The sequence below is a fragment of the Rhipicephalus microplus genome, unplaced genomic scaffold (assembly GCF_043290135.1).
Source record: "Rhipicephalus microplus isolate Deutch F79 unplaced genomic scaffold, USDA_Rmic scaffold_20, whole genome shotgun sequence".
NCBI classification, from domain to species: Eukaryota; Metazoa; Arthropoda; class Arachnida; order Ixodida; family Ixodidae; genus Rhipicephalus; species Rhipicephalus microplus.
This window is the reverse complement of record NW_027464593.1, coordinates 790,465-816,959: the sequence shown is the minus strand read 5'-3', so window position 1 is coordinate 816,959 and position 26,495 is coordinate 790,465. Positions and strand designations below refer to the sequence as shown.

At 41.7% G+C, this 26,495-nt stretch overlaps 1 long non-coding RNA gene across 1 annotated transcript; it reads left to right on the top strand.

Moving 5' to 3' along the window:
* Positions 1–220: 220 nt before the first annotated feature.
* LOC142785255 (uncharacterized) lies at positions 221–15,657 on the top strand. Its single transcript, XR_012888894.1, has 4 exons — positions 221–1,059; positions 1,582–1,660; positions 6,507–6,702; positions 14,366–15,657. It is a non-coding gene; the product is annotated as an uncharacterized LOC142785255 (long non-coding RNA).
* Positions 15,658–26,495: the final 10,838 nt, after the last annotated feature.

Sequence of the window (26,495 nt, the reverse complement as noted above, 5' to 3'; positions counted from 1 at the left end):
TGTAACACTTACGGCTCGTGAAAAAATTCTAAACACCACACATTAATTACGGGGCCCAGACGAGAATATCTCTACCATTACCCTGTGTATTGAACAAAAAATAGTCAACATCTCGCGTGTCTGCGCTTTATGCTTTCGTCGTTAATCTAGAATAACACGGATGAATTTTATCTTTGATGTGTTTTTTTTTCTGTTGGTCTCCTCGAAGCTGTGTGTACTGGTGGCGTTCTTTCGGCGATTATGTATGCTTATGTACGCCAGTTAACGCATGCCGTCACGGCATGCTGCTGAACAATAATCCGCTGGGAAGCTTAGTGAAGTTCAAAAAAGCTTTTTTTTTCACATGCTCTCCGCTGTAGGTAGGTCCAGTTTGTTACTGCGTCGATGAGAATCAACGGGATCATTGCAGAATGCTTAACTGCCATTTGCAATTTTGCGCGACCGGATGTTTACGAGCCATAAGTCAACACCAGCTGACAGCCGCACTACGGAAGCCAAAATACAAATTTTTGGTTGCATGAAAAAAAAAACTAATGAGACCAATCAAACTTACTGCACGCTTTTTTATGCGCGCGAAAAAACGTGAATTTATGGATTTGAAATTGTGTCAACGAGTTTTTTCTTTCTCGCCTCAAGTTTTTTTTTTCATTGTAACTTCAGGAGAGTCGGTTAACCACAAGCGGCCAAGACAAGCCCATTTTGGAGTCATTCGTCGTCAATATGGCGCTTGCAAGTTGTGCGATGGGGTTTGTTGCTTGTCTTGTGCTACCGGGTTTAAACGTTTCCTGTGTGCAGCCTCTATGCCTCATTGAACTGTGCGGCAGGTGTGAAACAGATGTGGTTCAGTAAAACCGTGAAGAGTCATTTGAAATGCGGGGTGCACCAAAAGTCACGTTCGTCGTTTGCGAAGACGGTTACCGCGCCGTTGTGGACAACCTCGAGAAATGCTTCATTCCGCTGAGCGTTGCCGATATGGCAAAAAAGGCCTTTATCGACAAAGTGAGCCGGGTAAGGACATCAAGAAGAGCTGCTATTACAGGGATGTCCACCTTCTTTGAGGTGAGTGTCGTTTTATTTTCCATGACGTTTTCGCTGGCGTGCGTTTAGGCGAACAAAGGAAGGCACAACGAAAACATGTTTGAGTGCGTGTGTGTTTTATTTTTTATGTGGCACATTTTATCCGTGTGTGTTGTGTATGTTGGAATGCTGCACCTGATACCGCACACTCGTGTCCCATGGGATCTTTCGATCGCAATCATCTGATCTGGATTAAAATGTATTATGTGCGGCTGCACAGTGACATAAGTTGTAACTGGCACTGTTGATCGCGATCAAAAACCACATTCGGGTCGGCCCTGATGGCGCTGGAAACGTCCAGTGTGACACCGGTAGAGTTATTAATATATGAACAAGTCGACGTCGCTATTCCTGATGGCCAACCTGCACTACATTGCATTTATTTATTGTTCGCATGTAATAGTCACACATTCTACGTTTTCATTTCTGTGTGGTTATTTATAGTAGCCTGCTCTCCAACTTTATGTGTTCTCTGATTAAAGTATTTTTACTCACCTCGTGCAGATGGAGAAAAAAACGACTCGCCGTGCAACACAATCGTTTCTACCAGAGTGACTGTGAAAAGAACGTCAGAACTTGGAAGGTAAATGTGGTTTAATAGTAAAACTGATTTTAACAACATATACAAAATGCTAACTTCCAATGTCCTGGTTGCTTTCACAAGCCGCACGTCTATACAATAGTCGCTCATTCAAGTACATTTGTGCTAATTGGCTAGGCAAGGGCCACTCATTCTATGTTGCATTTTTTTTTTCAAGTTCTGTTCGGTCGTGAAGTAGTAACCAGAGCGAAAATGAAGACTGCTTCATTTGAAACGTTTAGGTACATATACCAGCTACATCTGTACATATTTGCCATTTTGATTCAGACATTTGTCAGTGTGTAGCACCAACTCATTAATTTGTTTATTCACAATACTGCAGCCTAGCATAGCCCAAGCTGCAGTGGAATTACAAGAAAGGAGAATGGTACAGAAATAATTAATAACAATACTGGCACCACACGTAAATAGGTCAGTTTTGCCAGGATGATTCTTACAAAGAAAAAGAACAGCACTAATACTTAGCAACTACACTTTTGACTTAGTAATGTAAGATTCTCAGTGATTTAGTATTCAGCCCAACAAATGTTGATCAAGGGCTTCATCAGAACTGTCTGCCTTGCAACTTCCTTTACTCTCCGCCTAGAAGTTCAGTAAGCGAGTCTGCATCAAGCAGCAGAGCGAAGAACAGGACTGGGTGGAAGCACAGGCCTCCTAGCCAGCATTTCATGTTAGCAAAAATATGGCATTCAGAGATAGCTAAGTTAGGTCTGTAGGGCGTTGGGCGACTGAACTTCCCGCTGCTTCCTCTGTGGCCCCATGTTGTCATGAAAAAAAAAGACAGTGTCACTTATGACATCTCTCTTTGCTTATTCCTAATTGCACTCTGTAGACATTTGAGAGTTAGACCTACAATACTGCAGTGAGGGTCATGCCATGTCCCATGAATTAGTGAGGCATAAACTTGCAAAGGCTCATGGGATGCATGCAGTCTGCACCAGCTACCATTTCAATGGCTCTCCATGTGCTGCATCCCTCCTTGAGTATTGGCGTTTATCCGTGTCACTCGCTTTCTTCATGGTAACCCAATGCATATGCTGCAAATTTCTAGCACACAATAGCACGGCTGCACCTACGACTGACCACAAAAGAGAAGCATGTGCTGTGATTGCCAAATAATATTTTCATTTGAAGTGGCAAACAACTGACTGTATGTGCTATCACAATTATGTGTTTTCTTTTAAGTGGCGTGGCCTTGGTTGTCACGTCTTTGAACTAATTTTACACTTGCTATTAATGCACATCACCGACTAATGTGCTTATTTTTACGTGTTTGCTTCAGTGAGGGCGCTCAGCTGTTTTTGCATTTGCAATTGAAACACTGTCGCTGTCTCAGATTGTTGGATATATAGTATCTTGTATCAACGTTCATCATGTGCAGTGAGTATCATATGTTACTAAAACTACGTGTTCAGCGGTGACGGCCTGGTAAAATGTTCAAATGTGCATGAATGGCAGCGACTTTTATTTAGTAAAGTTGAGCTTCTTAGGCGTTTCGGCATTACATCGTTTTAGTGAACAAGCTGGTCTAGGCAATGCTCACCTCATAGTCAGGCACCTTGTTTGTTAAGGCTTGTTACCTGTCCTGCTCGCATGTGCACCAGATCAGGTATGAATAAATTGACTACTACGGAATGAATCCTTTGAGGAACAGTTGAAATCACTAGCAACACATTGTATACCTGTTCTATAAATAGGATAGTGGAGCGCCCTTTCTTGTCTACATAGCATTACTGACACATCATTTTTTCCAACTGGTGCGAAGTCGTCGCCTTCTTAACCACTACTAATTGTGTATACGTCACTGCAATTGGTGCCGTGGATTCCACGGTGTCACCCCTGGCATGATATCGTGTGGCTGTTGGCTGCTCTGTCTTGCTATTTTCTGTATCATGCTCAGAGCTGGCTGCACGTTGCATAGCGGCCGTGCATTTTAAAGCAAATGCCGTATGCTTGTCGTAGCTGTGTAGATAGTGATTGTGGTTGTGATGATGAAAACTACACATCCAAATGACTTTTGTACTTCAGTCTTGGCGCCTTAGATTCTCTTTCGACGTGCCAATATGTTGATGGCACGTAGTCAACCTGCTATGGATCTTTTCTTGGAGCGCCTGTACATAAATACCGAATGTGTCAAACGAAACCATCCATGCAGGATTGTCGATAAATATTACTCACCTTACGCTAGGCATCCAAAGGGTATACCACTCTCCATATCTCTCCACAAAATCCACTTCAATTTTATGTCTTTGTTCCAAGGAAATCTGAACATTTTTTCCCATTCGGCACTATTTTCGACATCTGCACAGCCGACTATGATGGTGCAAATTACTAGATTGCAACACAATTGAAAGGAAAGCCCTGTCTACGTCTCCAAAAGCGTGGCCAGCGAAACAGCGTGCCACGGATATCTTTAACTAGGAGCCGATGCAGATGGCAAATCTCATGAGCCTTTGTGGGTTTATGCCTCACCTATTTTATCAAGGAAACACCACCATTTATTTCCCCAAACACAGCAGCCATGCACTTCTTCTTGAAGAAGGTTCACTTGAATTTTTTTGCGCTCATCGAATGCTTTCACTGTTTGTATTGCACCTTCAGTTCTGGAGTAGATCATGGTAGTGCCAGAGAAATGTCAAAATGGCACCCGTTTATCATTTTGTTTTCATGACCAGTCAGAATTTTAGGAACTGACTGCACGCAGTTTGCAGCACTAGAGTCTCACTCTGTGTCCAACCATGGTATACCATGTGTGCTGTATTGAGTTGACTGCAATATTTTGGGAAATGAATTACTCAGCCCAAAAATTCTGACCCAATGATTTTCCCGAATTATCTGATCCGTTCAGTCAACAAAATCATTGTTTTACACTTGCTTCATTCCCAGTCAGTCTGCATTGTAAATATTGTGCATCATGCTTCTAATTTCCTACACTATTGTAGTGCCTTGCTGTTATGTATTGAAAGTGGTGCTGTACACATTTCTCAATATTCGATGAATTTCAGCTGCACTGCACTGCTCAGAACCCTGAAATTGAATTCTAGCACACACTTCACACTTATCCGAGGCATGCTTACATGGGTGCTTTGCGTAAAAAACTGAAAGCTGGGACCTCATAAGATAGACGGGCACACTAAAGAAATCGTACAACACATATGTGTTGCATCATGAAATTTTATTGCTTTTTATTCGGGGGCCATTTTGACTTTGAAAAATATAGGCATTGTATTTTATGAGCTGAAATGTACCTCTGGAGTGTCAACATGCCAAAGCAAGCTTCTCAAGTTATACTCATGCTGACTGTATGTTTGTTACGTTCATGAAGCAGTTAATTTTGTAATGATTTGCATAAATTCATGTGGCTAAATCACTGCATAAACATCAGTCTGCAAATATGATGTGCAACTATTGCATAGTTATAAATTAAGGAGCACATACAGCTGTGGCGGTCAGCAACACAGCAGACAGTATAATATTCAGGTGAATATTCACGGCTATCTATGAAGTAATATATGACTTAGTAAAGTAGTTACTGCCACTCTAGTTTTTAGGTACGTGTTACTGGAAAGTACAGACTTCGTAGTATGTTGTGTTTATCGAAAAATTCTCAGCAAGTGCTCCTGGAGAGTGAATGATAATTCGACAAGGTTTGAAGAGTAGGCCCTTGCTCAGTCATCGGTCAATATTTAACATGGAAGTGGAAGAATCACTGAGAATAAAAAATGCACATCTGTGCATCTACCTAAGCACTTTCTTGAATGCCCATGCATACACGGTTTTATTTCGCATTCACTCGGGAAATGAAAACAGTGAAGATGGTGGTAGAGGAGAAGAGGCTACTTATTTAGCACCTCTATTTAGCAAGAAAGTAGGGAGGTGCTTGCTCTGTTAGGAGTGCTTACTGTGAATTTTTTGGCATTTAGAGCATCTCTACTGAGTGGTAATATTTTGGGTTTATATATACACTCCCAAGACCACCCCACCCCTCCAAAAAAAAAAGTCGCAGAAGGCAGTAATTCAAGAAAGAAAAAGAGCCCTGTAAGATGGCTCTGGCAATTAGAAGCTTGTTTGATTGAGCCTCCTCCAGAAAATTTTTACAATGGAACGAGTGGATTGAGCAACAAATAGAGGCTTTGGAGGAAAGGAATGGCAGACTTCAGAACCCCTCTCAGCCATAGGTCGGCAAACTCCCTCACAAGCCGAGTGACTCAAACTTGGATTGGGCCATAAATGAGAATCTGAATGAGCCATATGTGCAAATACATTTTGTGATTGAGTGAGCTTCACATTTTTTTTTTGGTCGGCCTGTGCTTTCAACACACCTTCGACAATTTAAAGATAGAATTTTTGGTGAGCCTGTAGTTCGCGCTCTCTTTTTTTTTCATTCATCTATAGTTAACACTGGCCCATCTGCCCTATGTAGGTATGGCCGAAGCTAAAAGGAACATTTTACTTTACGCCTGTATGGTAATCAACAAAACTTTTGGTGTGTTTACGAAACAAATGTGAGTCCAGCTTCTTGTCCCCTCTCATTGTTTTTCAGCATGACATTATATCTCGCCTAGTACCTAGTCTATTGGTGGCCATAATGCATTGATGTTGTGTCTATTTATCACTTTCTTTAGCCCCTGAGCTATGTTGTGAATGTAAGGACTACCCGCGACACACCCGTTACATGCTACGCTTCTCGCTTATTATGTTCACAGAAGTCCATCATAAATCTCTACCAACAAGCTCAGCTGTCCATCACTCTAAGTTGCAAATTTCTATAATGTAGTGAACATTCTTTTTCATGATTTCTTAATACCTATTATCTGTCACCCTTTAGGTTTCAGTCATATCCTCCAGGTCAGGCTCCTTCGGCACAAACACTGCAGCTGCTGTTACCACCACCACGGCCTATATTTCACTTCAGCCATTGCAGCATCACAACAAGTATTACACTTTCTGAGCCGCTACCACAGTCCTTCCCAATGATGCCTCACCTTGACAGGGCTTCATATGCTTCCAAAGGAAGCTATCAGGCAAGTGTGTACTGTTAAGAAATTTAGCTTTCAGTAGCATTGATGTTTTCAATGGGCAGATTAATTGACAAGTCTGCCAACTTCATGCTTCTTGAACAGGGTTGAACCTACGTGTGTCTGTCAGTGTAGGGAACCAAGTTTATCTGAATTTCAAAGTAGCTTATTCCTATTTTATTTTGCAATACTGCAGGCCTCTTCTCAGGCCCATGCAGGAATGGGTTGAACTTGAATACACAAAAATGTGAGGAAAATAAATAGACCTTATGTACAAAGCAAGTAAGAGCAATAAATATGCACATTGTACAGTAAGCAAGGTGTTCATATAAGTTCTGAATTCTGTTCATAAATTTGACAGAAGAGGAGTTCACAATATCAGTGGGCAGCATATTCTATTGCGAAATGGTGTGCAGAACTGAATAATATTTGTAAGGGTTATGTTAATAATTCTGTGTATGAAGAAAGCAGGGCAAGCAAAAATTAGAATAAAGTACTTTTTATTGTTTGCTTGATATGAAAGCAGATTCTTTTTCCACGTTTTTCATGTACCGTGCAATCCTGAGCAAGTGCTCCCACTATGGTGAAGGTGATGAGAATCGGAGGGGGGGGGGGGGGGTTCTTGCTCGGTCTTGCATCAAAAATCAAGATTGTGGTGAAAAAGTCGCAAGTGCTTCCAACGAAACTGATACACTTTAATAAATATGCATGAATTCACTATGATTCTGCAACCTCGTTGCGCTTCTAAATAAAGAAAGTGAAGGAAACTGCAGAAATGGCAGGAAGGCGGGGGGGGGGGGAGTGCTTGCTCAGTTGTTCATGCATGTTTTGAATATCTTGAAAGAGAGAGGATGGAACTAGCTTGGTTGGGGGCGCTTGCTTGAGATATTACAGTATTGTCCTCATCCTGCGTATCTTTTTTTAATCAACTGAAACAAGCGACCTGAAAGTAAATGGCCCTTTTGTAGCTTATTGTAGCTTTTGTAGCATTTGTAGCTTATTTTCTTTGTAAATTGACGAAAAGCATGAAGTTTAGCATTCTTTAGCGAAAAGAAAAAGCTGTCCAACTAGTAATGTTTACGCATTTACCGAACTCAGACACAGTGAAATAGATAAGGTGGCACACTAATAAAATAGGTCAGCACAGAAAAAACTGCAATTTTCATTGCATAAGTAGAGCTCCATCTTCTCGAAATGCCATTTTTCGTTATGTCAGTATAATAATTTTGAAATGGCAAAAGATGTCATGCTGATTGTTTGTGCACATACTCAAGCAACACATGGTGGTGTACTGAACTGAACTTGATCTTTTAGAATAACTTTCATTTGATCTAAAAGAAAGTGTGCAAAATGTCCAAAATCATGTACAGGAGCAAAAAATGCAATTTTTTAAATAAAATAAACCATTCTTTGGTTCGGTCAATAGAACACAAAGCTCTGATCAAATTAGTATAAACTTCTGGTTGCTATCATTATTACATGCTTAAAAATGATTACAATAGGGTAAAAAATACGTGGAAGTCTGGGACTTGCCGGTCTTCTGTAATCGACACAGTGCTCTGAAATAAGGCAGTGTTTACATACACCTGCAGAGCTGTCTTATTCAGTAATGGAAAAGTAGATACATGGTGCAGAAAAGTTATTGTTGCTACCCCTTAATTGGAGGCAGTAACCGGGTAGACTCCAATGGCTGACTTAACAGCCCCCAAAATGCACTGCTAAAGCTTGAACAGTTTAACATCAGGTCCTTTTAGCAGGGGTGCAACAGCTGCGCCAATCGCGCCAATTTGATACAATTCCCGATTGTTGCACCGAGCTGCGCCAAACCCGTGAAATTGTTAAAATTGCACCACGCTGCGCCAAAATGCCCAGCCAGCCTCAATTTTTTTTTTTCAGGTGTACTAATTGCGGTGAGCAGTGCAGGCCATGTCGGCCACCTGCAGCTTTGCGCCATCAGTCAAAGCGCGCAGACCCGAAGTAAAGTGCCTAGAATATACCTAAAATATTCTAGCCACCCACCCTATGCTCGTGAGACGTGATCGACCAGATAAAGTAACAACACTGCATGCCTATCGGTCCGCTGACCACAACAGATACGTATCGGCGGGACGGCAGAACTTTAAAACAAAGATGTGTTGGTGTAGCCACCAACCCTTCGCGGTAAATGTAAGTTCTCTTGCCAGAAACGCGGCTATGGCTTCTTAAGGCTCGAACAAGCTCGACGTGCTGCAAATGCCGGCGTTGATTACCTTAGCAGTGGCACATAACAAATTTTGGCTGGAAGCTGAGTCCTTGCCACGGTCTTGGCGATAGATATCTAGTACCGTCGCCGGGGCAACAGGCGTACGCCGTTGTTACTTTATCTGGTCAAACTCGTCTTGCAAGGTAGCCGAAGCGGCACATAGCCCCATGCTGAAAAGGGTGGGTTGGAAGGGGGTGGTGAGTGGTTAGCAAACTTGTTGTCTTTGGTTCTAAAGCTGCTTGAGTCACCTTTGCCGCGCTAGACCGGTGCCCGCGAAAAAGCGTGTTGAGATTTACAAGGGGCTGTTCGCGATACTGGGACACCTCACATTTTGCTCAGTTACTCATGCGTTTGTACACCGTTAAATTCTGAGTACCAGAATAGTTACCGACGTGTAAATAAGCTACTGGCAATCATTTGAAGCAGTGTGTGACATTTATGCTTCTCTACAGAAATAAACTAAATTGTGCGCCAATTTTTTTTTACCACCTCTAGTTCTCGTTTTTACTAATCTTCCAAATTTCAAGCTCACAATATCGGCAGATTGATATTGAAATTCTCAGAGTTTGTCAATTGATTTAACAGGTGCAGTAAATGCTAATATGGACTTTATCATGGGTTCCTTAGAGAGGTGGTTCAAAATACTACCTTCATTGAAGTAGTAGTAAATACTATGCTCACACTACATAATTTAGGTTATGTTGAGTTGTTTATACATGTTTTTCTCTAAATGTAAGCCGCCTTTTTTATAGTGCTCCAAATTCGCTATGTCATGATAAAAATGCATGTTCTTTTTTTCCATAACCATCTCCGAACTTGGAATTTAGTGCTCCAAAAGTAACATTTTGCTGCTCCAAAAATTGCTCTAAATGGTATTTTGGCTGTTGCACCCCTGTTTAAGCATGCCAGCAAATGCCGGTTGGGGTCCAAAGATAAAGTCTGAGCTCAGAGTTTTGTTACAAGCATGAAGCAATGAAGGAAATAGGAGCAAATGGGAATGCTATAGAAAGATTACCACTTAACTCTTCAGATTCAATTTCACAAAACGAAACACTGGTTAAAGTCAATGTCAGTGCTTCTGAGAGTGAGTGGGTTTTTGTGCTGTCGGTAGTCTCAACGAATAGAAAGTGCTGAAAGCACACCACGTAAACAAGCCGTGTAGTAATATTTATCCAAATAGCACGCACCAGCACTCGTAACTGCGCCCTTATGTTCAATGGTAGCAGCTGTTGAAAGTGTCCATATAATTGCCATTGCAATATTTTATTCTAAATGAATGGCTAGTTAAATCACTGGACAACTCAAATGGGTTTAACAATGATTGTGAAACAATCAAGTATTGCTCATCACAAGCATGAAACTCAGGCACTCCAGATTATTCAATGCTTCAAGCAATGATTCCGTCACCAGCCCGACTAGTCCCTCCATGTAGACTGCAGTATTGACCAGGGGCTCCCCTGCTGCAGTCGGTGAATACTTGTTACTCCTCAGTGTCACTGTATGAGACTCTCTTTCAAAACACCTCTTCAATGACTGCACAGCATCATCTATAAAATCTTCATCATAGACTGACTGACTGATGCCCTAATAAGGTGCTATTAGAAGCTGTTTGGTATGCGAAACATCACACTGCATTGTTTCAAATTTTTTCTGGCCAGTGTTTTTCTCGGCAGTGATGTAAGATGACCGATGGTACTACTTAATAATGTAACACTTCTCTGGACAACCGAAGAACTCTTCTATATCATAACACATTGCCTTACCAACTGAACCACTTCTGCATTTACCCTGTCTCTGCGTGCTTATATTGAGCAGCACCCTGCATAGGTTAAAAAGAAATCTGCGAATCATTCACACTCACTCATAAAATATATTTTTTCCTTAAGCCTTACTAGTAGACTCAGACTCGCATTGACTCAGACTCGCGGCTCAATGCAAGTCTGACAAGTCTGGTGAGTCGACTTCCGAGCCCGTTAAAATATGATGATCTTTTCCACACATGGTTTCAATGCTTCTTAATAGCAATATGTTGTATAATTGGTGCTCCAGTTGATGATCTTTTCCACACATGGTTTCAATGCTCCTTAACAGTAATGTGTTGCATAATTGGTGCTGCAGTTACAACCTTTTAATCTCAGACCTTTATATAGTGACTGCGACCCAGTAAGGTAATCTCTATTCAAAGAGATGGCACCTCAGATACTTTATGAGAATGTCCCGGGAAGAAATTCACAGGAGGGCATGTCAAAGAACCTCGACTCCCCCCCCCCCCTACTTGTAGTTCTGGCCTCTCAGCTATAAATATTGAGTCGGTGCACAAATGCTTGTGCATTGAGATATGTGTGAGCTGTGAAAATTGAGAGCTCAAGGCGCAAATCCATGTGGAGGGAGGCCGCTACACTGCCACGAGACACTGCAAGGTGCCAGCTGGAGCACCTATTATGCAATATATTGCTTTTATGGAGCACTGAAACTATAGGTGAAAAAGATAATCATATTTTAATGGACTCGTAAGTTGACTCACCAGACTTCGTCATTAGTCACTAACAACACAAAAACCCTTCACTCTTGGGAGCACTCACATTTGCTTTAACCAGCGTTTTGTTTTGTAGAGTTAAGTGAGATTGAATCCAAAAGAGGTAACTGCTAATATCGATTCTCAATTGCTATAATTCTTGAACAAGGGTGCCAATAGTTGCCATTTGCACCCTGGTTCGAGGAATATTGACATGACTCATCCATGCATAGCAAAATAAAGGCAAAGGCTTGAAATGAATAAGTTTCTTGCATGCTTTTCTCATAGCACTGTAGCGGCTTCCACATGACATTGTGTCCTGAGTTCTCATTTTTTGGGGGGGCTTTTGCACCAGCATTTGGTGTGAAGCATGCTGGCTATTGCGCGGTGCCTTCTTTCAGAGGAGGGTGCAGGAGCATGCATGCTTCAGAGAAACAGCTATTGATAGCTCGTGTAGCTGCAAAGGGCTCATTAGGGGCTGTGCTTGGGCGCTTCTTTTTTAATGCTGTGTAAGTGCTCATTTGTGCCAGCTGTGGTTGCATGCTTGTGTGGAATCACCTTATTTTATAGCTGACTTAATTATAAATTTTTTTTGCTTTTCGAGGGGCAGCACCCAGTGATGGGACTGCCGCTTACAGTTCTGGCCCTCATAAACAACAAAGTAGGCAGCTGTGCTTTTTTTTTGAAAATTTTTGTTTTGTTTGCTGTTGATGCATTAATACTAATCTCTACCAGTTCCACGACATTCCTCATGCATGCCATTTACACTCCTGCTGCTTGCACTTATCTTTTTTATATCCATGTACTGTATTTGCTCACATAATAATTGCATTTTCTTCATTTTTGAATAGTTTACTGATTTAAAGGTGTGGTTTGTACAGTGGGTAAAGTTTTGGAACAGGTCGACTAAATTTAAAACTGGAAGCTGGAATTGTGATGACTACGTTGTGCCATAACAAAACCATATCAGGTTGAAGAGTTCCTACCTTCATGTTACAGGCACATGTTCGCATTGCCTTGTAATGAAGAAGCCCTGAAAAGCCTTTCCAAGTAATCATCAAATGTCTTCATTAGAGAAACTTATTCATCCCAAATCGACTGTTGGAAAAAATTTTGCAATCTGCGAAGTACTAGCGGAGCTACAGGAATTCGTCACATGCTTTACGTACTTTCTTTTACCTTTCGTTCGAGTGAGCTCACTCAAAGCCACGCGGGAGGGGATGACTGGGGGACAAGAAGCTATGCCTTTTTATCAACGTGCGTTCTAAACTTGAGCTCTTTTATTTTTATTCCCCCCCCTTTTTTTTCTTCAAACATGGGGCTTCTTTTCAGTGTAATCACGAACAGGTGCAGGGGCATGTGGCAGCCTCCGGTTTCGGTTGTACACATTGCACTTGAAGCGCAGTCAGTTGAATTCGGAGCCTTATTTGTTCAGGAGAAACAGCGTTTTTCAGGTGACTGATAATAAATTATGAATAACAAGCTGCGTGTTGCCCTATTATGTCTGTCTCACATGCTCTCAGGTGCCTCGACTACCCTCGGCAGCATTTTCTGACCATGCCCGAAAAGGGTTGCTGGGCGACTTAAATTGCTTCATGGAGAGTGTTGTGTATACTATACTGAATTTGTGAAAGAAATGCCCATTTTGGTATGCCTAATTCCTGTATATCTGCCATCTGCTACACTTTATAAGAACAATTTGAAAACGATTTAAGTGATGACAGTAGATGACCGGGGCCCTTAAATTGCTGGACATTAAATGTTACCGTCAAGGCATTTGAAAAACAGGAGGAAAAGCTCTCTCTGGTGCAAGTGTGCCCTTAATTGGCTATGCTTTATAAGGTTTTGCCTGCTACAACATCTTCAAAGTGCTTGAAGAACAAGGAGAATAATTCTCTGTGGCACAAGTGTCCGATAAAATGCTCAACTATTTCTGATTTTCCCACTTCTCTTGAACTTTATTGTTATAGTATGTGTGCCAAAGTGAATTCTAATATTGAAGTGTGTGTGCAAATTGAATATTTTTCTGAAATTTCTTGTATACTTCTAGAATTTTTTTCAAATACTTCTTGTGAAATTCTAGAAAAAAGTTGGAGAGGCTTCCAATGTTTATTCTTATGAGATGAAAGTCTTCCTTTTGGCAAAATTGATAAGTGTTGGTAAGGTGGCATTTCGTAGTTGCCTTATAAAGAATAAGGCACTGCACAATTGAATTTATGTATGCACGAATGTGTTTATATGCACGATTTCATGCAGCCGAAGAGTTGATCAAATTTCAGGTCAAAAACCACTATAAATAAGCCCTTGCCTCTGCCACACCTATCATCTCCTTGTTAGGATCAACCTTTTCTAGAGTCAGTACCTTTGTGACCGTAGCAGAGCCAGAAAGGCAGCTTTCACGCAATATGAGTGTGATGAGGTGAAACATATTAAAAATTTGGAGGGTCCCTATCAGTCAGACATTGACTTTGTTTTGTCTCTGGTAAGTTATAATAGTTCAAATAGCAAAATTTGCAGTACAAATTGAATCGAATAGCAAACATTATTCAAAAGATATTCAAAAATATGAATATTTGTGTACCCCTACTTATTGTTTACTTCACATTTTTCACCCCATTTTTCGTTCTCAGTAGAAAAGACATGTGCCCTTCTAAATGCTGTGCTAAGACCACAGATCACAACTCATGCACGTGCCTAGAGCTCCACGCATATTCTTCTGTGAGACCTTCTATTTACCTGTTTGAATTCAAAATTGTGGAACCTCTTGGATCAGTTTTCACTATTGAAACTTTGTTCTTTGAAGTAGTTGTGCTAGTAAGTTTTAAGTTTTAAAGCAATAATTTGAGAGTGAGTGTAACGATGTTAACTCCCACACCAGAAAAAACGATCACAGAGACATTTTTCTCCTGCAGGTTCATTTGAGAGGCAGAAGAAGGAGCAGTGGGCGAGGCTGCGGTCGTGATGCAAGGAGGCCACAAAGCTCCTGTGGAGTGTCCTTCAGCTTCAGAACAAGAGCCTCATAGTAGCCCCGTGTTGGAGTATTTGTGCATCAAGAGGACAAACAGGTGCCCCTGAACGGGGCCCTGACAGTGAGAAATTCGGAGGTTGTGGCTAGTGAATATTGCTTAAAGAGGTACTGACGCAAATTTTTGTCTTGCAATATTAACATTGTTGACAGCCTATTAGTCACAATGTGGCGGATTGCTTGCTGCAGCATGGGACAGATGGACAATTGCTGTCTGTTTATTACAGACTAGTTTTATCTTGGCACAGCTCTGAGAACACGAGCCACGGAATGCAACAAATATATGCCAGCTAGTGTGCTAAATGGTACACATAAACGGGGCTTCCAGGTGTAAGCACTTGCACAGCAGGTCTATCAATAGTGAAAGTGGGCGGTGACAACCGACACAGTAATCAAGCCGCTGGGGCAAACAGCTCCCGCTCGGCGCTTCTGGCTTAAGAGATGGTCCACTATGGCGTATTGTTCTTCTTCCTCCTTACACACAGAACACTGACGCACTTCCGTGCTGCCTGCGTTATGTGCTCACATTCTTTTGCTGCTGCATATGCAGCACAATGTCGTTGTCGTCAAGTTGATCGTTCTCGTTTGGGTGCAAAGATTTTCTTGGGGCATCCTCACGTTCCACATGTTTACATTAGGCATGGACACAGCAGTCACTGAATAGTAGCCTGCTAGCACAAGTGTGGCCAAAAGGCAACAACGACTATGATGTCAATAATGTAGCTGTGCCAACTCTGAGCTCGGCAACAATGGTGGCACCTGGAAGTTGGGACTCAGCTTCAGGTCACTTTCAGTGATTCAATGATGCGAGATGCGGCATATAGCACTGGTTCAGGCACGCAAACTTTAATATTCATATAATTGGCCATCTGAGCTATAATTGTTCATCGAATTTGTAGATATACGCATGTTCAAGGGAATCGATGTCGTAGGCTATATTAGCCACAAAATTTTGTGTCAGTACTCTTTATGGTATTTTGCTTTATGTTTTAACTTACAGTTAAACAAATAACTAAAGTATTTAGTAAGTGCTACATGTGTTTGCCCAGTACTAAGCAAATGGTTTTGCAAAATTTGTGAATCGGCCAGCAGATATGCATGCACCTAGCAGGCTGAGAAAGATAAACACACTTCCTTGCAAAATGTTTGATCATATAAATAAATTCGAGGATGCAAAAATATTTGTCTTGTTTTTCTCAAATGTCCCGACACTACACTACATACAACACTTCCACCCCTTTAATCAACTGCACTTTCGAAGCACCATTAAATTGCCCATTGTGGCATATTCATATTTTTTACACTTTATAAACTGGCATAGCCTTATTACCATGCTTAGGCAAACATTACTTATGACCCTTACTACTTGCCCAAAGTAACCGGGGTTGTTCTGCGGAAGGACTTGTTTTTGGGCTAGTTTATGCTTGCTTAAAATTATATAGTGTGTGGTTTTGTGTGACTGTTCTCTCTTTTTTGCACTATATTATGATTTTCAGCAGGACCGGAGAATTCCTCGGACCCCTATCACCTATATTACCCACAAACCCCTTAACTCCTGTATGGCCCATATACCCCTGTATGCCCCATAAGCCCTGTATCCCCCATATGGCCCGTAATCCCTGTATCCCCCATATGGCCCATAATCCCCGTATCCAATAACATCGTATGATACGGGTCCTATTTGTACAGGATTTTTCAGTAGGGTACATATGCAAATTAGTACACTCTGGCACGGACACTGCATATCGTCACTTGCACGAGAAAATACACCTCAATAATTGAACCATGCCCGTACTTATTGAGCTTTAGAGTCGATATCAATCTTATGCGCACGTCAAATAATCCGCCCTAGATTATCCAGGTTTTGTACATTTTCTTTCTTATGTTCTGAATTCTGAAAAAAACTTGGAGTCTTGGTATTATGGCTTGTCCTGCATGGACGCTAGTAGTTTTCATATTATGAGGACATAAGGTTTAGTCAGAAACGAAAGTTGCTTATGTGTTTAAACTCCAACCCATGAAGCCAAATGGTGTGTTTTTTCTTACCAGTTTTTTTACCAGGCAGCATGCATGGTACGACGTGGCGTAGTGGTGGAGTGTCTGCATCGTCATAGGTAGGTTGCGTGTTCGATTACTGCCACGAAGGTTTTTTAACTCATTTCTTTTTTTTTCACTATATGTGCCGAGCCTCTACCTTACTCTAGAAGCAACTTTTCTCGTTTGCCGAAGCCTTATATGTTGCCGCTGTTTCTTGCTTCGAAGGTGTTCCAGTTGGCGAATCGTTTACGAAACGTTCGTGATCACAGAACCATGCTTTTGTTACCACTGAGAGGTATCCTGCTGACTTCTCGAATTATTTTTACTTCTGGGGCGTGTACGCTCAAAGGCTTATGGTTACTAGCCTGCAGTGTCACCCAGCATCGGTGGTAACATGCAATCGCGATACTGGGACACCTCACATTTTGCTCAGTTACTCATGCGTTTGTACACCGTTAAATTCTGAGTACCAGAATAGTTACCGACGTGTAAATAAGCTACTGGCAATCATTTGAAGCAGTGTGTGACATTTATGCTTCTCTACAGAAATAAACTAAATTGTGCGCCAATTTTTTTTTACCACCTCTAGTTCTCGTTTTTACTAATCTTCCAAATTTCAAGCTCACAATATCGGCAGATTGATATTGAAATTCTCAGAGTTTGTCAATTGATTTAACAGGTGCAGTAAATGCTAATATGGACTTTATCATGGGTTCCTTAGAGAGGTGGTTCAAAATACTACCTTCATTGAAGTAGTAGTAAATACTATGCTCACACTACATAATTTAGGTTATGTTGAGTTGTTTATACATGTTTTTCTCTAAATGTAAGCCGCCTTTTTTATAGTGCTCCAAATTCGCTATGTCATGATAAAAATGCATGTTCTTTTTTTCCATAACCATCTCCGAACTTGGAATTTAGTGCTCCAAAAGTAACATTTTGCTGCTCCAAAAATTGCTCTAAATGGTATTTTGGCTGTTGCACCCCTGTTTAAGCATGCCAGCAAATGCCGGTTGGGGTCCAAAGATAACGTCTGAGCTCAGAGTTTTGTTACAAGCATGAAGCAATGAAGGAAATAGGAGCAAATGGGAATGCTATAGAAAGATTACCACTTAACTCTTCAGATTCAATTTCACAAAACGAAACACTGGTTAAAGTCAATGTCAGTGCTTCTGAGAGTGAGTGGGTTTTTGTGCTGTCGGTAGTCTCAACGAATAGAAAGTGCTGAAAGCACACCACGTAAACAAGCCGTGTAGTAATATTTATCCAAATAGCACGCACCAGCACTCGTAACTGCGCCCTTATGTTCAATGGTAGCAGCTGTTGAAAGTGTCCATATAATTGCCATTGCAATATTTTATTCTAAATGAATGGCTAGTTAAATCACTGGACAACTCAAATGGGTTTAACAATGATTGTGAAACAATCAAGTATTGCTCATCACAAGCATGAAACTCAGGCACTCCAGATTATTCAATGCTTCAAGCAATGATTCCGTCACCAGCCCGACTAGTCCCTCCATGTAGACTGCAGTATTGACCAGGGGCTCCCCTGCTGCAGTCGGTGAATACTTGTTACTCCTCAGTGTCACTGTATGAGACTCTCTTTCAAAACACCTCTTCAATGACTGCACAGCATCATCTATAAAATCTTCATCATAGACTGACTGACTGATGCCCTAATAAGGTGCTATTAGAAGCTGTTTGGTATGCGAAACATCACACTGCATTGTTTCAAATTTTTTCTGGCCAGTGTTTTTCTCGGCAGTGATGTAAGATGACCGATGGTACTACTTAATAATGTAACACTTCTCTGGACAACCGAAGAACTCTTCTATATCATAACACATTGCCTTACCAACTGAACCACTTCTGCATTTACCCTGTCTCTGCGTGCTTATATTGAGCAGCACCCTGCATAGGTTAAAAAGAAATCTGCGAATCATTCACACTCACTCATAAAATATATTTTTTCCTTAAGCCTTACTAGTAGACTCAGACTCGCATTGACTCAGACTCGCGGCTCAATGCAAGTCTGACAAGTCTGGTGAGTCGACTTCCGAGCCCGTTAAAATATGATGATCTTTTCCACACATGGTTTCAATGCTTCTTAATAGCAATATGTTGTATAATTGGTGCTCCAGTTGATGATCTTTTCCACACATGGTTTCAATGCTCCTTAACAGTAATGTGTTGCATAATTGGTGCTGCAGTTACAACCTTTTAATCTCAGACCTTTATATAGTGACTGCGACCCAGTAAGGTAATCTCTATTCAAAGAGATGGCACCTCAGATACTTTATGAGAATGTCCCGGGAAGAAATTCACAGGAGGGCATGTCAAAGAACCTCGACTCCCCCCCCCCCCCTACTTGTAGTTCTGGCCTCTCAGCTATAAATATTGAGTCGGTGCACAAATGCTTGTGCATTGAGATATGTGTGAGCTGTGAAAATTGAGAGCTCAAGGCGCAAATCCATGTGGAGGGAGGCCGCTACACTGCCACGAGACACTGCAAGGTGCCAGCTGGAGCGCCTATTATGCAATATATTGCTTTTATGGAGCACTGAAACTATAGGTGAAAAAGATAATCATATTTTAATGGACTCGTAAGTTGACTCACCAGACTTCGTCATTAGTCACTAACAACACAAAAACCCTTCACTCTTGGGAGCACTCACATTTGCTTTAACCAGCGTTTTGTTTTGTAGAGTTAAGTGAGATTGAATCCAAAAGAGGTAACTGCTAATATCGATTCTCAATTGCTATAATTCTTGAACAAGGGTGCCAATAGTTGCCATTTGCACCCTGGTTCGAGGAATATTGACATGACTCATCCATGCATAGCAAAATAAAGGCAAAGGCTTGAAATGAATAAGTTTCTTGCATGCTTTTCTCATAGCACTGTAGCGGCTTCCACATGACATTGTGTCCTGAGTTCTCATTTTTTGGGGGGGCTTTTGCACCAGCATTTGGTGTGAAGCATGCTGGCTATTGCGCGGTGCCTTCTTTCAGAGGAGGGTGCAGGAGCATGCATGCTTCAGAGAAACAGCTATTGATAGCTCGTGTAGCTGCAAAGGGCTCATTAGGGGCTGTGCTTGGGCGCTTCTTTTTTAATGCTGTGTAAGTGCTCATTTGTGCCAGCTGTGGTTGCATGCTTGTGTGGAATCACCTTATTTTATAGCTGACTTAATTATAAATTTTTTTTGCTTTTCGAGGGGCAGCACCCAGTGATGGGACTGCCGCTTACAGTTCTGGCCCTCATAAACAACAAAGTAGGCAGCTGTGCTTTTTTTTGAAAATTTTTGTTTTGTTTGCTGTTGATGCATTAATACTAATCTCTACCAGTTCCACGACATTCCTCATGCATGCCATTTACACTCCTGCTGCTTGCACTTATCTTTTTTATATCCATGTACTGTATTTGCTCACATAATAATTGCATTTTCTTCATTTTTGAATAGTTTACTGATTTAAAGGTGTGGTTTGTACAGTGGGTAAAGTTTTGGAACAGGTCGACTAAATTTAAAACTGGAAGCTGGAATTGTGATGACTACGTTGTGCCATAACAAAACCATATCAGGTTGAAGAGTTCCTACCTTCATGTTACAGGCACATGTTCGCATTGCCTTGTAATGAAGAAGCCCTGAAAAGCCTTTCCAAGTAATCATCAAATGTCTTCATTAGAGAAACTTATTCATCCCAAATCGACTGTTGGAAAAAATTTTGCAATCTGCGAAGTACTAGCGGAGCTACAGGAATTCGTCACATGCTTTACGTACTTTCTTTTACCTTTCGTTCGAGTGAGCTCACTCAAAGCCACGCGGGAGGGGATGACTGGGGGACAAGAAGCTATGCCTTTTTATCAACGTGCGTTCTAAACTTGAGCTCTTTTATTTTTATTCCCCCCCCTTTTTTTTCTTCAAACATGGGGCTTCTTTTCAGTGTAATCACGAACAGGTGCAGGGGCATGTGGCAGCCTCCGGTTTCGGTTGTACACATTGCACTTGAAGCGCAGTCAGTTGAATTCGGAGCCTTATTTGTTCAGGAGAAACAGCGTTTTTCAGGTGACTGATAATAAATTATGAATAACAAGCTGCGTGTTGCCCTATTATGTCTGTCTCACATGCTCTCAGGTGCCTCGACTACCCTCGGCAGCATTTTCTGACCATGCCCGAAAAGGGTTGCTGGGCGACTTAAATTGCTTCATGGAGAGTGTTGTGTATACTATACTGAATTTGTGAAAGAAATGCCCATTTTGGTATGCCTAATTCCTGTATATCTGCCATCTGCTACACTTTATAAGAACAATTTGAAAACGATTTAAGTGATGACAGTAGATGACCGGGGCCCTTAAATTGCTGGACATTAAATGTTACCGTCAAGGCATTTGAAAAACAGGAGGAAAAGCTCTCTCTGGTGCAAGTGTGCCCTTAATTGGCTATGCTTTATATGGTTTTGCCTGCTTCAACATCTTCAAAGTGCTTGAAGAACAAGGAGAATAATTCTCTGTGGCACAAGTGTCCGATAAAATGCTCAACTATTTCTGATTTTCCCACTTCTCTTGAACTTTATTGTTATAGTATGTGTGCCAAAGTGAATTCTAATATTGAAGTGTGTGTGCAAATTGAATATTTTTCTGAAATTTCTTGTATACTTCTAGAATTTTTTTCAAATACTTCATGTGAAATTCTAGAAAAAAGTTGGAGAGGCTTCCAATGTTTATTCTTATGAGATGAAAGTCTTCCTTTTGGCAAAATTGATAAGTGTTGGTAAGGTGGCATTTCGTAGTTGCCTTATAAAGAATAAGGCACTGCACAATTGAATTTATGTATGCACGAATGTGTTTATATGCACGATTTCATGCAGCCGAAGAGTTGATCAAATTTCAGGTCAAAAATCACTATAAATAAGCCCTTGCCTCTGCCACACCTATCATCTCCTTGTTAGGATCAACCTTTTCTAGAGTCAGTACATTTGTGACCGTAGCAGAGCCAGAAAGGCAGCTTTCACGCAATATGAGTGTGATGAGGTGAAACATATTAAAAATTTGGAGGGTCCCTATCAGTCAGACATTGACTTTGTTTTGTCTCTGGTAAGTTATAATAGTTCAAATAGCAAAATTTGCAGTACAAATTGAATCGAATAGCAAACATTATTCAAAAGATATTCAAAAATATGAATATTTGTGTACCCCTACTTATTGTTTACTTCACATTTTTCACCCCATTTTTCGTTCTCAGTAGAAAAGACATGTGCCCTTCTAAATGCTGTGCTAAGACCACAGATCACAACTCATGCACGTGCCTAGAGCTCCACGCATATTCTTCTGTGAGACCTTCTATTTACCTGTTTGAATTCAAAATTGTGGAACCTCTTGGATCAGTTTTCACTATTGAAACTTTGTTCTTTGAAGTAGTTGTGCTAGTAAGTTTTAAGTTTTAAAGCAATAATTTGAGAGTGAGTGTAACGATGTTAACTCCCACACCAGAAAAAACGATCACAGAGACATTTTTCTCCTGCAGGTTCATTTGAGAGGCAGAAGAAGGAGCAGTGGGCGAGGCTGCGGTCGTGATGCAAGGAGGCCACAAAGCTCCTGTGGAGTGTCCTTCAGCTTCAGAACAAGAGCCTCATAGTAGCCCCGTGTTGGAGTATTTGTGCATCAAGAGGACAAACAGGTGCCCCTGAACGGGGCCCTGACAGTGAGAAATTCGGAGGTTGTGGCTAGTGAATATTGCTTAAAGAGGTACTGACGCAAATTTTTGTCTTGCAATATTAACATTGTTGACAGCCTATTAGTCACAATGTGGCGGATTGCTTGCTGCAGCATGGGACAGATGGACAATTGCTGTCTGTTTATTACAGACTAGTTTTATCTTGGCACAGCTCTGAGAACACGAGCCACGGAATGCAACAAATATATGCCAGCTAGTGTGCTAAATGGTACACATAAACGGGGCTTCCAGGTGTAAGCACTTGCACAGCAGGTCTATCAATAGTGAAAGTGGGCGGTGACAACCGACACAGTAATCAAGCCGCTGGGGCAAACAGCTCCCGCTCGGCGCTTCTGGCTTAAGAGATGGTCCACTATGGCGTATTGTTCTTCTTCCTCCTTACACACAGAACACTGACGCACTTCCGTGCTGCCTGCGTTATGTGCTCACATTCTTTTGCTGCTGCATATGCAGCACAATGTCGTTGTCGTCAAGTTGATCGTTCTCGTTTGGGTGCAAAGATTTTCTTGGGGCATCCTCACGTTCCACATGTTTACATTAGGCATGGACACAGCAGTCACTGAATAGTAGCCTGCTAGCACAAGTGTGGCCAAAAGGCAACAACGACTATGATGTCAATAATGTAGCTGTGCCAACTCTGAGCTCGGCAACAATGGTGGCACCTGGAAGTTGGGACTCAGCTTCAGGTCACTTTCAGTGATTCAATGATGCGAGATGCGGCATATAGCACTGGTTCAGGCACGCAAACTTTAATATTCATATAATTGGCCATCTGAGCTATAATTGTTCATCGAATTTGTAGATATACGCATGTTCAAGGGAATCGATGTCATAGGCTATATTAGCCACAAAATTTTGTGTCAGTACTCTTTATGGTATTTTGCTTTATGTTTTAACTTACAGTTAAACAAATAACTAAAGTATTTAGTAAGTGCTACATGTGTTTGCCCAGTACTAAGCAAATGGTTTTGCAAAATTTGTGAATCGGCCAGCAGATTAGCATGCACCTAGCAGGCTGAGAAAGATAAACACACTTCCTTGCAAAATGTTTGATCATATAAATAAATTCGAGGATGCAAAAATATTTGTCTTGTTTTTCTCAAATGTCCCGACACTACACTACATACAACACTTCCACCCCTTTAATCAACTGCACTTTCGAAGCACCATTAAATTGCCCATTGTGGCATATTCATATTTTTTACACTTTATAAACTGGCATAGCCTTATTACCATGCTTAGGCAAACATTACTTATGACCCTTACTACTTGCCCAAAGTAACCGGGGTTGTTCTGCGGAAGGACTTGTTTTTGGGCTAGTTTATGCTTGCTTAAAATTATATAGTGTGTGGTTTTGTGTGACTGTTCTCTCTTTTTTGCACTATATTATGATTTTCAGCAGGACCGGAGAATTCCTCGGACCCCTATCACCTATATTACCCACAAACCCCTTAACTCCTGTATGGCCCATATACCCCTGTATGCCCCATAAGCCCTGTATCCCCCATATGGCCCGTAATCCCTGTATCCCCCATATGGCCCATAATCCCCGTATCCAATAACATCGTATGATACGGGTCCTATTTGTACAGGATTTTTCAGTAGGGTACATATGCAAATTAGTACACTCTGGCACGGACACTGCATATCGTCACTTGCACGAGAAAATACACCTCAATAATTGAACCATGCCCGTACTTATTGAGCTTTAGAGTCGATATCAATCTTATGCGCACGTCAAATAATCCGCCCTAGATTATCCAGGTTTTGTACATTTTCTTTCTTATGTTCTGAATTCTGAAAAAAACTTGGAGTCTTGGTATTATGGCTTGTCCTGCATGGACGCTAGTAGTTTTCATATTATGAGGACATAAGGTTTAGTCAGAAACGAAAGTTGCTTATGTGTTTAAACTCCAACCCATGAAGCCAAATGGTGTGTTTTTTCTTACCAGTTTTTTTACCAGGCAGCATGCATGGTACGACGTGGCGTAGTGGTGGAGTGTCTGCATCGTCATAGGTAGGTTGCGTGTTCGATTACTGCCACGAAGGTTTTTTAACTCATTTCTTTTTTTTTCACTATATGTGCCGAGCCTCTACCTTACTCTAGAAGCAACTTTTCTCGTTTGCCGAAGCCTTATATGTTGCCGCTGTTTCTTGCTTCGAAGGTGTTCCAGTTGGCGAATCGTTTACGAAACGTTCGTGATCACAGAACCATGCTTTTGTTACCACTGAGAGGTATCCTGCTGACTTCTCGAATTATTTTTACTTCTGGGGCGTGTACGCTCAAAGGCTTATGGTTACTAGCCTGCAGTGTCACCCAGCATCGGTGGTAACATGCAATCGCTAGACTGTGCTCCGTCAGCAATGCGGAGTCTCAGACACCGTTCAAGCCTCTTACGCACGAGAGTTGCATAGATTGCGAACTCCGTCTGAGTAGAAGAGTGTTCACAGTTACTTTTGCTTTGACTTGAAGAGAAAAGTAAGTTCCATGGCAAACTCCGCCCTGCTCGCCCAATTAAAAAACTGTAGAAACAGTAACACAATTTTGCTACTCTTGCAGTACACCGTCTAATTCTGCATACATTACTGTTGTTCCTACACTCTATACTTGTGATTATTAAGCAAGAAGCGCCGGTAACATTTACACGAACGCGGCCAGCACAGGCTTCCTGCTTGGTGGGACAGAGCACAGGTTAAGACCACTCTCGAAGCAGCGGAGGTGCAATGCATAAAGTTTCGGCTTTTGATCTTCGGAACATTTTTAACCCGTATATTACTGTACCAGAAGCAAGTAGGAGGATAAGCATTAGCAGACAAGCATTTTCTCTGCAGAGATATTGAATGACAGCTGTCTTTTTCTGCTATACTGGGAAAGTTTGCGAAGCGTCGAGACAGCCCATTTGCGTCTTGTGAATATTGCAACGTAAACACTTTGTTGTTTTGGTTACAAGTGGGGACTAGTTTCTTTTCCATAGATAAAGCTACATGGAGACGTTACAAGAATACGACTCTCAAGTGAAATTGGTATACGCGGGGGACATGCAAAAAACCTGCGGTATTTGCTGCAACACGCCAGTGCACCATGAGAAATGACGCTGTTATTATTACAGCGTGTATAAAAATCAAGCGCGCTAGAAAATGAAATAATAAACGTTGGCTGCTTAAAGTTATTACCCCAATTTTCTCCACATCCCGAAGGAAAACAATAGAAATGGCAGTGATTTCGTGCATCACACATTTTGAGTGCATTGCGCTTATTTTCTATCTCTGCCAAGCCCCAAGTTGTGACACATGCTCGGGATTCGTTAGGGTAGCCTCTATCCATACGAAATAATAAAGCGTTTGATATTTACCGATGCGAAAGCATATCACTGCACAGGCTAAATGAACCTGCGCGCGGCACTTGTAGAAACAATGTGTGCGCCAGCAAACACCGGTGCCCTTTAGTGAAAATTTCAGAATTTTCAGTGCTTCCTGATGTGCGCTAGCATCATAGCGGTAAAGCCAGCGCCCCTACCAGTGCGACCTAGCTACTTCCCAGTGCGCCAGCAAAAGTGCCAGTAAATCCCAGCGTGTACTAGTGTTTTAGGCGTGTAAAGAAACTGTTACCACGGTGGGAATGCTGTGTTTTGCAATAGAGGTGTTATGCGAAGCATGTTTTGAACTACAGCAATGATGCGTGGAAATATTTACAAACTTGCTGCGCACCTCATACGTGGCTTTAGTATATTAGGCCCAGTTACATATGTGCCTCTTGTAGTGCATAGTCGGTTTCAAACCGTTAAGTAAGCATGACAATCATGTTCTTACGTTCGATGGTACAGCACGCTTGTGCCACGTGTTATCACTCTCGTAATGAGGAAGAAGAGCAATATATCTTAGTGCGTGAAGAGCCAAACACGAGCTGTTGTGATCCACGCTGTTAATCATGTGCCGGTTGTCGCCGCCCTCTCTCAGTGTTCGTAAGCCTCCTGCTCAAGTGCTATACTTGTACCAAAAAAGCCTATTTTAGGGGTGGTGGTGGTGCGGGGTATTCAACCTAGCATTCCGCGACAGGAGATCCGCCTCCCCAGAAATGACCAAAGTAAACACCCACCCAGAAGGCTCGACTCAGACTCAGCCTGCCATGGTCATCATTCCCAACGCATTATGTGTTCGCGATTCCCTTTTTTTCAACGGCACAGATGAACAAGAAGTTGGGTACGAGAAACAAATGAGACTACCGTTCGAAGCTTCGTGATGTTTCCTT